The sequence below is a fragment of the Oryx dammah genome, unplaced genomic scaffold (assembly GCF_014754425.2).
Source record: "Oryx dammah isolate SB20612 unplaced genomic scaffold, SCBI_Odam_1.1 HiC_scaffold_28, whole genome shotgun sequence".
Classification (NCBI taxonomy): Eukaryota; Metazoa; Chordata; class Mammalia; order Artiodactyla; family Bovidae; genus Oryx; species Oryx dammah.
In genome coordinates, this window is record NW_024070212.1 from 73,456,738 (window position 1) to 73,470,777 (window position 14,040).

General features: G+C 37.4%; 1 long non-coding RNA gene across 1 annotated transcript in view; it reads right to left on the bottom strand.

Annotated features, from left to right (window-relative positions):
• Positions 1–10,968: 10,968 nt before the first annotated feature.
• LOC120857010 overlaps positions 10,969–14,040 on the bottom strand; it is a 157,962-nt gene continuing 154,890 nt past the window's right edge. The window contains exon 3 of the long non-coding RNA XR_005719548.1: positions 10,969–11,191. This is a non-coding gene — a long non-coding RNA (uncharacterized LOC120857010). The remainder of the gene's footprint in view (positions 11,192–14,040) is intronic.

Genomic DNA, 14,040 nt, shown 5'->3' on the forward strand with positions numbered 1-14,040 from the left:
GATCCTTGGGTTGAGAAGATCCCCTGGAGGATGGCATGGCAATCCACTCCAGGAATCTTGCCTGGAGAGTCCCATGAACAGAGGAGCCTGGCAGGGTGCAGTTCATAGGGTTGCACAGAGTAGAACATGACTGGAAGCAACATGGATGCATACACCACATTATAGATAACGGTAAAAACTGGAATAAGCTCTATGAGGGAGAATTTTACAGACTCAACCAAAATGACATATCATTATATAAAACAATTCAATTTCTTCAATTAATATGCTTGCATGTATGCAAAGAAATTTATGAATTATATATGGTTACTTAGAGCAGCACTGCTTGTGACAGCAAAAGACTGGAGGCAACATACATCTATACAACGTACTATTAAGGAGATTTAAAAAATAAAAATAGGAAAATTATTTATAAACAGATATCAAATTATCTCCTGTATTTTCTACTATGTGGAAAAGGCAACTTTTTCAATAGTGTCTAAAAATGCTATCTATGGAGAAGAAGGGGAAAAAAATGTGTGTCCATAGGTTTATATATTGGAAAAATATCTCTGGAAATTTATATAAGAAATTGATAATAGCAGCTACCTCTCTCTAAAGAGGGAGATTGGTTGACTGGGTATAGAGTTAAAAAATACTTTTTCTTCAAGTCATATCATTTGGAAGTTTCATTTTTGAACTATGTAACTTACTACCAATTAAAATTAATAATGATAAGAATATTCAGCATAAGAATGTTAGTGAACTTAGTGCCACAAAACTGTATACTAAAATGTCAAATTTTATTTTATGTATATTTTACCATAATTATATATATATATATATATATATGTATCTGACTATATGTGTGTCCGACTCTTTGCACCCCCATAGACTATAGCTTGCCAGGCTCCTCTGTCCATTTTGCAGGCAGGAATACTGGAGTGGATTGCCATTCCCTTCTCCAGAGGATATTCCTGACTCAGGTACTGAACCTGGGTTTCCTGCATTGCAGGCAGATTCTCTACCATCTGAGCCACGAGGGAAGTCCCCTAGGATGGCTACTAATAAAAACAACCCACAAGATAATGAGTGTTGACTAAGATATGGAAAAACTCGTTTGCTTGCAGCCTTTTCACTCTTGGTGGAAATATAAAATTTTGCAACCACTACAGAAAACAGTATGACAATTCCTCAAAAAACTAAAAAGAAAATTATCATATGATCCAAGAATTCTACTTCTGGATATATACCCAAAAGAGTTGAAAGCAGAGGTTTGAAGAGATATTTGTATATCCACATTTATAGCAGCATTATTCACAATAGGCAAAAGGAGGAAGCAACCCAGGTATCTACCCACAGATGAATGATAAAATATGTGAGATATATATATATATATTTTTTTTTTATTTTTTTACATCATGGGATTATCCCATGTAAAAGAAAAGGAATTCTGACACATGCTGCAACAGAGATGAACGTAGACAATATTATGCTAAGTGAAATAAGTTGGTAACACAAGGACAAATACTCTATGAGTCACCTATATGAGATTCCTAGAGTAGCTAAATTCATAGAGACAGAAAGAATGGTGGCTTCCAGAGACTAGAGGGAAGAAGACTGAGGAGTTGTTTTTTAATGGGTACAGAGTTTCAATATTATTGGGTTGGCCAAAAAGTTCATTCTGGTTTTTCCTATGGACTTCCCAGTTTTTCCTACAGACCAGAACAAACTTTTTGGTAACCCAGTAAAAACCCAACTGTATCATCAGAAAGTATACAAATGTAAATGGCTTAAACACATCAATATTATCAGACTAGATTTTTTTAAAGGTTACTATATGATGCTTCCAAGAAATCATAGATGTAGGAACACAAGAAGTTTAGAAGTAGAAAGATGCAAAAATAAATACCATGCAGATATTAACTAAAAGAAAAATGGCAGTATTTGTACTAAAGATAGAAAGTAGACTTTTAAAACAAGAATAATCACTAGAGATAAAAAGGGACATTTCACAATGATAAAATGGTCTACCCATAAAGACTGTAAATGCTAACTGTGGTTTTATCAGTTGATTTAAAAAACCAGTCAGTTAGTGGTTTTTGAAGCAACTTTTACTTTCTTTATAATACTTTCACATTGTTTGAGGTTTTCACAACGAGCATGGACTATTTAGAAAACCTGAAATAAAACAACAAAGCTACTTTTATGTGGACAAAGAAAAGAATAAAACAATACAAAGATTAAGAGTATTTGTTTTCTAAATTAAAAGTTTAGAAAAATGTGTTGGTTATTAGGCTCTAATGACAACCATAATAATAAAGTATATAGTGATAGGACATTAAAAATAAAATGTAGCACTAATGAGAATCAGGTAGAAAATCTCACACAAAAGTGTTACATAATCTCCTTATTTGTTTATTTAGAGAATTGAAGATAGTCAAATAATTCTGTCTATTTTTTGTAAGAGGATAATTGTACTTATCTTTGCCAACAAAGGTCCCTCTAGTCAAGGCTATGGTTTTTCCAGTGGTCATGTATGGATGTGAGAGTTGGACTGTGATGAAAGCTGAGCGCCAAACAATTGATGCTTTTGAACTGTGGTGTTGGAGAAGACTATTGAGAGTCCCTTGGACTGCAAGGAGATCCAACCAGTCCATTCTGAAGGAGATCAGCCCTGGGATTTCTTTGGAAGGAATGATGCTGAAGCTGAAACTCCAGTACTTTGGCCACCTCATGCGAAGAGTTGACTCATTAGAAAAGACTCTGATGGTGGGAGGGATTGGGGGCAGGAGGAGAAGGGGACGACCCAGGATGAGATGGCTGGATGGCATCACTGACTCGATGGACGTGAGTGTGAGTGAACTCTGGGAGTTGGTGATGGACAGGGAGGCCTGGCGTGCTGCAATTCATGGGGCCGCACAGAGTCGGACACGACTGAGCGACTGAACTGAACTGAACTGAACTGATGTGCCAGGTACTAGTTGGAATTATTACCTATGAGGCTATGCGCTTCCCTGGGGGCTCAGATGATAAAGAATCTGACTGCAATGCAGGAGACTTGGGTTTGATTCCTGGGTCAGGAAGACTCCCTGGAGAAGGGAATGGCAACCCACTCCAGTATTATTGCCTAGAGAATCCCATGGACAGAGGAGCCTGGTGGCCTTCAGCCTATTAGGTTGCAGAGAGTCAAACATGATGAGCAACTAACACTTTCTTTCATAGGTCTCTACCTCCAGTTCTTGACATAGGGCTCCTGAAATCCTTTATAAATTTCTACATGGTAAGAGCACAGGAAACATCTCTTATTCTAATATTTGGTCTTTGACTCCGGTTCCTAACACCCTACTCCTAAATCTCTTGGAGTTTCCTAAGTGATAGGAATGTCTTTTGTTCTAGTGAGGTGACTTTGAATGGGCTCCTAAATGGCTCCTGAGTTGGGGCTGGTCACCAGAAAGACCATGATTAGAAGCCTGGAATTTTCAGTCCCATCTCTCATTTTCTAGAAAAGGGAGAGGGGCTAAAACTAGAGTTAATACGTGATCATACCTACATGAGGATGCTTCCATAAAATCCCAATAGTGTGGGGTTCAGAGTGCTTTCAGATGGTGAACACATCCATCCACTTGGAGAGTGATACACTGTAACTCCAGAGAGACAGAAGCTCCTGCTCTCAGAACCTTCCCAGACCATGATATATGAATCTTTTCACCTGGAGGTTTGTCTGTATGCTTTATCATACCCTTTAAAAAACTGGTTCATGTAAATGTTTCCCTGAGTTCTATAAGCTATTCTAGCAAATAACTGAATTCAAAGGGAGTACGTCTTGGGATCCACCAATGTGTAGCTTAGTCAGACAGAAAGTGTGAAAGTGAAAGTCGCTCAGTTGTGTCCAACTCTTTGCGACCCCGTGGACTATATGGTCCATGGAATTCTCCACACCAAAATACTGGACTGGGTAGCCTTTTGTCAGACAGAAGTTGTAGATAACTTCTAGGACCTACTACTTGCAGTTCTCATCTAAAGTGTGCGTGTCAGGGGGCAGTCTTTGAGAGTGAGTCCTTCACCTGTGGGATCTGATAGTATCTTCAGGTAAATGGTGTCACAATTAACTTAAATTATGACACCCAGATGGTATCACATAAAATTGTTTGCTGTGGGAAAAAAATCCTCATACATTGGCGTCAGAAGTATTGTGAGTGTGATAGTAGTAGAAGAGATGCAGGAGGTCTGGTTTTTCCCAACCCAGAGGGATATAAAATATTTGTCAGCCTATTGTGGAAAAGCATCTGTGAGATTACTAAATGAATAATAATGAGTGTTTATATTTGATAGAATTACCCAATAATAAAGATTACCTTCTGTTCAGTTCAGTGGCTCAGTTGTGTCCAACTCTTTGCGACCCCATGAATTGCAGCACGCCAGGCCTCCCTGTCCATCACCAACCAAACTCATGTCCATCAAGTCGGTGATGCCATCCAGCCATCTCATCCTCTGTCATCCCCTTCTCCTCCTGCCCCCAATCCCTCCCAGCATCAGTCTTTTCCAGTGAGTCAACTCTTCCCATGAGGTGGCCAAAGTATTGGAGTTCAGCTTTAGCATCAGTCCTTCCAATGAACACCCAGGACTGATCTCCTTTAGAATGGACTGGTTGGATCTCCTTGCAGTCCATGGGACTCTCAAGAGTCTTCTCCAACATCACAGTTCAAAAGCATCAATTCTTCAGCGCTCAGCTTTCCTCACAGTCCAACTCTCACATCCATACATGACCACTGGAAAAACCATAGCCTTGACTAGACGGACCTTTGTTGGCAAAGTAATGTCTCTGCTTTTGAATATGCTATCTAGGTTGGTCATAACTTTCCTTCCAAGGAGTAAGTGTCTTTTAATTTCATGGCTGCAATCACCATCAACAGTGATTTTGGAATCCCCCAAATAAAGTCTGCCACTGTTCCATTGTTTCCCCTTCTATTTGCCATGAAGTGATGGGACCGGATGCCATGATTTTAGTTTCCTGAATGTTGAGCTTTAAGCTAACTTTTTCACTCTCCTCTTTCACTTTCATCAAGAGGTTTTTCAGTTTTTCTTCACTTTCTGCCATACGGGTGGTATCATCTGCATATCTGAGGTTATTAATATTTCTCCAATCTTGATTCCAGCTTGTGCATCTTCCAGCCCACTGTTTCTCATGATGTACTCTGCATATAAATTAAATAAGCAGGGTGACAATATACAGCCTTGACATATTCCTTTTCCTATTTGGAACCAGTCTGTTGTTCCATGTCCAGTTCTAACTGTTGCTTCCTGACCTGCATATAGGTTTCTCAAGAGGCAGGTCAGGTGGTCTGGTATTCCCATCTCTATATTAATTGAATTAGCTCTTCTAATTATGGGAAGTTTTAAGGGAAGATTCCCTGGAGGAGGGCGTGGCAACCCACTCTAGTATTCTTGCCTGGAGAATTCCATTGACAGAGGAGTCAAGGAGGCTGCAATCCATAGAGTCGCACAGAGTCGGACCTGCCTGAAGAGACATAGGACCATGCACGCAAGGTGTCTTTAAATGAATTATATTCTGAGATTAAGTGAATCTGAGTGAATAAAATAAAACTACATCAAGATAAATCTGAAAAATACAATTCTATTATTGGGATTCACATAGGAAGGTGATAAGGTAGAGAACAAGGCATTATATTGGAAATGATTGGTACATCCATCTGACTGTCGAAATTGGATTATCTCCATTAGAGCTCCCAATGACTGACTAATTGTGATATCCAAAAGCTTTTCCCCCCTCAGTTGTCTTCTTCTGAACACTTTTCAGCACCACTTAATACAGTTAACCCTTTTGATTCTCTCTGCTTCTTTGGTTCCTTTAAAACAAAACAGAAACATCTGAAGTCAGTTTTTCTCTTATTTTTGACTAGAGCACAGTTTTTGTTGCCAATTCTTCTTCCTCTATGCAGAAATTTGACAACTTAATATGGATGACCCTAGGAACTGTACTGGAGCAATATTTCTTGTTCCCTCTGTATGTTTTCTGCCTGCCTAGTCAAGGTGGCTTCAACCAGTATCCCTACTCAGATAAATTCCAAAGAAAGGCAATGTCAAAGAATGCTCAAACTACCTCACAGTTACACACATCTCACATGCTAGTAAAGTAATGCTCAAAATTCTCCAAGCCAGGCTTCAACAGTACATGAACGGTGAATTTGCAGATGTACAAGCTGGATTTAGAAAAGGCAGAGGAACCAGAGATCAAATTGCCAACATCCGCTGGATCATTGAAAAATCAAGAGTTTCAGAAAAATATCTATTTCTGCTTTATTGACTATGCCAAAGCCTTTGACTGTGTGGATCACAATAAACTGCAAAATTATGAAAGAGATGGGAATACCAGACCACCTGACCTGTCTCCTGAGAAACCTATATACAGGTCAGGAAGCAACAGTTAGAACTGGACATGGAACAACAGACTGGTTCCAAATAGGAAAAGGAGTACATCAAGGCTATATATTGTCACCCTGCTTATTTAACATATATGCAGAGTACATCATGAGAAACGCTGGGCTGGATGAAGCACAAGCTGGAATCAAGATTGCCAGGAGAAGTATCAACAACCTCAGATATGTAGATGACACCATCCCTATGGCAAAAAGTGAAGAAGAACTAAAGAGCCTCTTGATGAAAGTGAAAGTGGAGAGTGAAAAAGTTGGCTTTAACTCAACATTCAGAAAACTAAGAACATGGCATCTGGACCCATCATTTCATGGCAAATAAGTGGGGAAACAGTGGAAACAGTGACAGACTTTATTGTTTTGGGCTCCAAAATCACTACAGATGGTGACTGCAGCCATGAAATTAAAAGACGCTTGCTCCTTGGAAGGAAAGCTATGACCAACCTAGACAGCATATTAAAAAGTAGAGACAAAAATAAATAAATAAACAAATAAATAAAAGTAGAGACATTACTTTGCCAACAAAGGTCTGTCTAGTCAAAGCTATGGTTTTTCCAGTGGTCATGTATGGATGTGAAAGTTGGACTATAAAGAAAGCTGAGTGCCAAAGAATTGATGGTTTTGAACTGTGGTATTGGAGGATTCTTGAGAGTCCCTTGGGCTGCAAGGAGATCCAACCAGTCCATTCTAAAGGAAATCAGTCCTGCATATTCATTGGAAGGAATGATGCTGATGCTGAAACGCCAATACTTTGGCCACCTAATGCAAACAGCTGACTCATTTGAAAAGACCCTGATGCTGGGAAGGAGTGAAGGTGGGAGGAGAAGGAGAAGACAGGACGAGATGGTTGGATGGCACCACCGACTCAGTGGACATGAATTTGAGTAAACTCCAGATGTTGACGATGCACAGGGAGGCCCGCTGGGCTGCAGTCCATGGGGTTGCAGAGTCAGACACGACTGGGCAAGTGAATTGAACTTAGGAACTATACTGGAGCAATGTTTCCTTTTCACTCTGTATGTTTTCTGCCTGATCAAATTCTGGTGTGTTCAACCAGTATCCCTACTCAGGTAAATCAAGTCAATGTCTTCTAGTTCTGGAGCTCTAGTTCTGCATTTCCACTGACCCTATAATATTCCTAGTTTATTATGCTAGAGGCACATGAATTTCAGATTAAAATTAAAGTTACCTTAAAGAGGATTTTAAAAAGGATTTTAACATCCTTTACTAAAAGTAAACTGTGCTCTTTTTAAAAATATATTTATTTTTCTGGCTGTGTAGTTCTTATCTGGGGCACGTGTAATTTTCATTGCAGTACAATGACTCTAGTTGTGGCTTACGAGCTTAGTTGTTCTGTGACATGTGGAATCTTAGTTCCTGACCAGGGATGGAACCTGAGTGCCATGCACTGAGAGGTGGATTCTCAACCACTAGACCACCAATAAAGTCTCTGCTCTTTTTTTAATCGTCCAGATCTTATACAATGGGATTACTCTTCTTCCAAACCAGGTTCCTATAGAATCCACAGAAAAAGATATTTCTTTCATCAAAATCTTCCTACTGCAGCCACATAGTTTGGCTCCTAAAATTTCCCCCCTGGGATATTCCAAGCATCAGTTTCTTTGTGTACAGACTCTCTCTCAACAGTATAGCAGATGTTTTTCCCCTTGTAAGTTCCTCAATATCTTCAAAGTTATGGTCTTCTTCATTTCTTTTTGAGTTAAATTTGATATTGACTATTACAAATGTATTTCTAAACATATTTTCACAATATTCTCTCCTTTAGTACCAAGATAGCCTAACTGAACTGCTGGGAGCCAACGTGAGGAACTCTGCCCGTGGCAAAGGTCATGAGGAAGGAGGCTCAGCATTACGCAAAGGCGGGATCGAGCCTCAGGAGACCCCCTGTTCCCAAGCATCTACCCCCAAAACCAGAGTCTGCCTACTTTACTGTTTTATGCTCTCACCTACACCTCTGACTTTATGGGGGGCTGACCCCCACCACCTCTTTCAGAGAAGGAGTTAACTTAAAGTTCCAAGTTAATAAAAATTCCTGGGCGTGACAAGAGTGTTTCAACCTACAAACTTCTCTGAATGTTCTCTAGCCTGCCTGAGCAGTTTCATCCAGCCACACATGATTGTTTACAGCCTCCCAACTGTGACAGGCATGAGATGCTTTAAAACTTTATAAATACAGACTCTTTTGAGAAGTTAGAAAATTATTAGTATAGTATAGTGGGTTGATTAGAAATTATATTAGTGAAGGGTTTTTCATTTGTTGAGCCAATATTTGCTGCTAAATCTCCATGCTCCCTGCCCTTATAATGAATATAACTAGCATATAGGAGAAATAAGTATTAACCTTTAAGATTAATCACGTTAAACCTTAGGCTAAGTAAATTCCTTTCTTAATTGTAACCCACTACACCCTCACCATATAGGAATGCAACTTTATCTGGTACCTTCAGAGGGTGGTGCCTGGTTTAAGAAAAAATCACCCCTGGAAAAAATAAGTTTTCTCGTTGACTGACCATTATGAGAAAGGGCCATAAAATGTCAGCAGGCCTCATGGCCAGAAGATGATGTAAAACCCCTAAGACCTTTGTATACTTTTATATGAAGCACCTGATTTTGACAAGGGGCAGGTCTGCTGACCCCACGTGACTCTGTATTCATCCCTATGTATAACAAAAAGTATGTAAGCAAACCTGCAAATAAAGAAAACAGATCAGTTTCTGGAAAGACTGATTCCCCTGTGTCGTTTCTTTCTTGTTCTCCGTTTTTCTGGCTGAATTCCCATCTGCAGCATGGGTACTCGCCAAGCCTGCTAAGTTTGCCTGGGCTTCTAAAATCTGACCGGGGAGACCTCAATGTCTCCTCTCCTTCGGGAGAACGGAAAGACGCCTGTGGCCTATGTAGGTTGTGCAAATTCCTTGTCTTGGAGTTTTATTGGCATTTCATGTAAACCAAGTTATTCAGCATCTTTTTCTCCACTAATTTTCCTACTACACTATTCTTTTCTAATCTCTCTTTATATCTGTAATTAAATAAGTTTTTTTCTAGGACGTCGATTCCGTCTCCCCTTCGAATTACCCTGGATCCACCGGGGCTGGACCACGGCACTGAACTACTTTAAAAAGGACCTGAAAAAATATATACATATATATGTATATATAACTGAATCATTTTGCTGAAATGAACAGAATATTGTAAATCAACTATGCTTATTTTAAATTTTTTTTTTAATTTTGAAGGTTCTTTCCTTTCTACCATTTTATAGTGTAAGCTTGTATCTATGATAAATAGTCAAAATTAATAAACCAAATACATTAAGGACTAATACTTTACATTATAATGATGTTTTTCATTTCTACTGAGGCATTCTTAGCATTTTTTCAAAATAAATGGCTCAAATTGTATAAATATTTGATAGCATTTAAATATAAGGTGTTTACCATCCATGATTTGCCATTTATAAAGACTTAAAATAGATTGAAAAAGAAGAAACTACTGTTGGTTTACATAATTATTTAGGAATCTTTACTGTTAAGAAATTAAAATACAATTTTAAACATTATTTGTAATTATAGAAATTTCTACTATATGATTTTAAATATAAAAATATTTATGGACAATTTCTAAAATATTTTGATTGCAAATACTGATATCATTTCTTATATATGTATCTTTGCAAATATATTTTAATCACCATTAAAACTATCTGTTGAATTAAGAACTTTATTAATTTTATCTTAAAATATATGTATATTATGTTGTGTTGTTTTTCAGTCACTAAGTTGTGTCTGATTCTTTGTGATCCCATGAACTGAAGCACACAAGATTTCCTTGTACTTCACTATCTCCCATATGTATATGTATGTCTCTAAAGGTATCAATGTGATATATGTGTAATTTTAGCATATAAAATCAATCTTACTTGCAATCTTTGTTCCTTAATCCATATCAGTGAAAGCATTGATGTAAATGCTTTCTAAAATCCTTTTAGCTTTAACATTTTCTGATTCTACTACAATCTTCAAGATACATTTGAGGAGAAAGAATCACCTCCATACATTTTCATTTGGAACAATGAGACTTTCAAAGATTCTTCTTGCCATTGAAATAATCTTATTTACTCCTTCTCACATTCCTTGTCTTTATCATTGAACCTCCTATTTCATTTCTTGCACATGTCAGTGAGTTCTAATAAGTGGAAAGCTCCTGCCTTGTGCCTGGATTTTATTTGATATAACCTTGAAATTTTGAAATGTAACCTTCAGAACTGAATGTAATTTCACTCTAGTTCTTAAAAGCATGATTATAATATAATTTCTATTAATGATTAAGAGAGGAATTCACACATTTATATAGTGGTTAAAATGTCATAAGACAAAGGTAGCTCTTATTCTTTACAAAGGAATAGACTGTTGAATTAGGGTGCTGAAAAGAAGACCTCAGAGAGAATACAAGATCATATCATTATTATTGACAGAAAACTAGTTTCCTGAAATCCATAGTTGTAATTTTTCTTCCTAGCTATTTTTGTGATGTCATATACTTAACAAAAATAATACTAAGTATAAATTTAAAATTATAAGACTATTTGGTCATTATAGAGTAAAATTCCCAAAATACTATTTAATTCTATATACTTAGTCATAGTAAAATAACATAGTATCTACTTGCTAGTTATTCCTGTCTCTGCAGACTTCTAGGTTGTGACCACTTTGACTTGCATTTTTTCATGTAGCGGGCTCCTTTAAAAAAAAAGAAAATGTAAAAAATTTTGATTAACTGTTCTTATAAATTGACAGATGCATCCAAATAAACATAAAAAGCAAGATTGGGTGGTGAAGAGCATAATCAGATGCTTTTCTAATTGTCAGGTTACACATCCTATTAGTATATATACATAGACACTACCACTTTAGATGCTGTGACTATCTACATTCAGTGGGGAACAAAAAGATGATACTATTCTTCAATATTCCCCCTTAAAGTAACACTTCTGTAGGCAATGGCACCCCACTCCAGTACTCTTGCATGGAAAATCCCATGGATGGAGGAGCGTGGAAGGCTGCAGTCCATGGTATCGCTGAGGGTCGGACACGACTGAGCGACTTCACTTTCACTTTTTACTTTCATGCATTGGAGAAGGAAATGGCAATCCACTCCAGTGTTCTTGCCTGGAGAATCCCAGGGACAGGGGAGCCTGCTGGGCTGCTGTCTATGGGGTCGCACAGAGTCGGACACTACTGAAGTGACTTAGCAGCAGCAGCTTCAAGAAAAATTATTTATATAAGCATCTTACTCTTTGCCTATTTTATGTCTAGTAAGTAAATAATAAATCTCTTCTTGAAATTAGGACTGTAAAGGATATTCTAGGAAATATTAACTATTGTGAAAATACATAAACAGCAGTCAAAATGTTGGAGATTATATTTATTTAATTGATGTAATTCTTTCTGTCTATAAAATGTACAATCATATAATAAAGTTTAGCAAACCATGTGTTTAGCCTGAAGTAATTTTCTGATTATAAATGCATTATTAAAATAAAATAAATTAACAAATTCTGTAGTTATAATTATTGTCAATAATTTTAACTTGTATATGAAAATTAAAAGTGATTTACATATGACCATTATAGTGTTACACTATGAAATCCATACAGTCTGCAATATATTATCTTGAATTTTATAGAAAGACAAATATACAGTCTGATTAAATACTATTTAATACAGTCTAGGCCTATATATTTGAAAACTTGAATCATCTATTTTAACTTTTTGATCTGTAAAATGGCAATAATAACTAAACTTTTGTTGTTTAGTCACTAAATTGTGTTTGATTCTTTTGCAACCCCATGAACTGTATAGCCCACAAGTCTCTTCTGTCAATGTGATATCGCAGGCAAGAATACTGAGTTAGCATTTCCTTCTCCAGGGGATCTTTCCAAACCAGAGATTGAACCTGTGTCTCCTGCTTGGCAGGCAGATTCTTTACTATTGAGCCACCTGGGAACCTCAATAATTAACCTTATTGTAGTGAAAGTCGCTCAGTTGTGTCCAACTCTTTGTGACCCCATAATTGAGCCTGTCAGGCTCCTCTGTCCATGGAATTCTCCAGGCAAGAATATTAGAGTGGGTAGCAATTCCCTTCTCCAGGGGATGTTCCCAATCCAGGAATCAGACTCAGGTCTCCCACATTGCAGGAAGATTCTTTACTGTCTGAGCCACCAGGAAAGCCCTTAACTAACCCTACGTGGCCCATAAATCTTTTTTTAAAAAAATTGTATAAATTCTTAATAGTTAAGCACTCTCCTTAGGAGAAATGTACTTGTTATTATTTTCTTTTATTATAGTGAGTAAAATTATAAGCTCAAAATTTACTACTCAAGTATCCAAGAAAGTGATATATACTTAAAAATAAATTTATTATATTCTTGTTTTCAGTTATCTTGTTGCTACTTGTTGAAGACAAAAATTGCTGCTCCACTTTCAGGCAGATTCATCATTCACTATAATGAGAGAAATATATGTCTTAACATATCTATATATAGAACAATAAATTCTATTATTATAACTATATTATAGTGTTATAAAAATGATACTCTACTATAGTACAATATACATACTATTATATCAATTATAATATTATAATTATTATATATTAATATGATTGGGCCAAAAGAAGGTTGAGTGCCAAAGAATTGATGTTTTCTAACTGTGGTGCTGGAGAAGACTCTTGAGAGTCCCTTGGACTGCAAGGAGATCAGACTAGTCAGTCGTAAAGGAAATCAACCCTCAATATTCATTGGAAGGATTGACGCTGAAGCAGAAGCTCCAATACTTTGGCTACCTGATGCATAGAGCTGACTCATTGGAAAAGGTCTTCATACTGGGAAAGATAGAGGGCAGGAAGAGAATGGCACAACAGAGGATGAGATAATTGGATGGCATCACTAACTCAATGGACATGAGTTTGAGCAAACTCTGGGAGATAGTGAAGGACAGGGAAACATGGTGTTCTGCAGTCCATGGGGGTCACAAAGAGCTGGACACGACTTAGCAACTGAACAATAACAACAATATATAGTTATGTTGGGCTTCCTTGGTGGCTCAGTGGTAAAGAATCTGCCTGCCACTACAGGAGATGAGCATTCATTCTTCCTGGGTCAGGAAGATCTTCTGGAGAAGGAAATGGCAACCCACTCCAGTATTCTTGCCTAGGAAATCCCATGGACAAAGGAGTCTAGTGGGCTACAGTCCATGAGAGCTCAAGGGTCAGACATGACTTAGTGACTAAAGAACAACAACAAGAAGATAGACTTGCTTTTGTTCTCTGCAAATCACTGGAACTGAGTCAGGCCATAGCTGGTGTAAATACACACTTGTCAGAAAAGTTTGTAGGATATTAGGAAGATACATATTGTTAAATACAATACTTTGATTTTGCAAGAGACCTAGTATTCTTGGTTACAAGTAAATCTCTTTTTTTTTTTTGTCACCACACATTTTGGGGGGGGGGGTAACATCATGTTTTTAAGGCCAATGTTGAAGTGCAAGAAAAAGAACATTTGATGATGCTAGAGACCAGCATACCA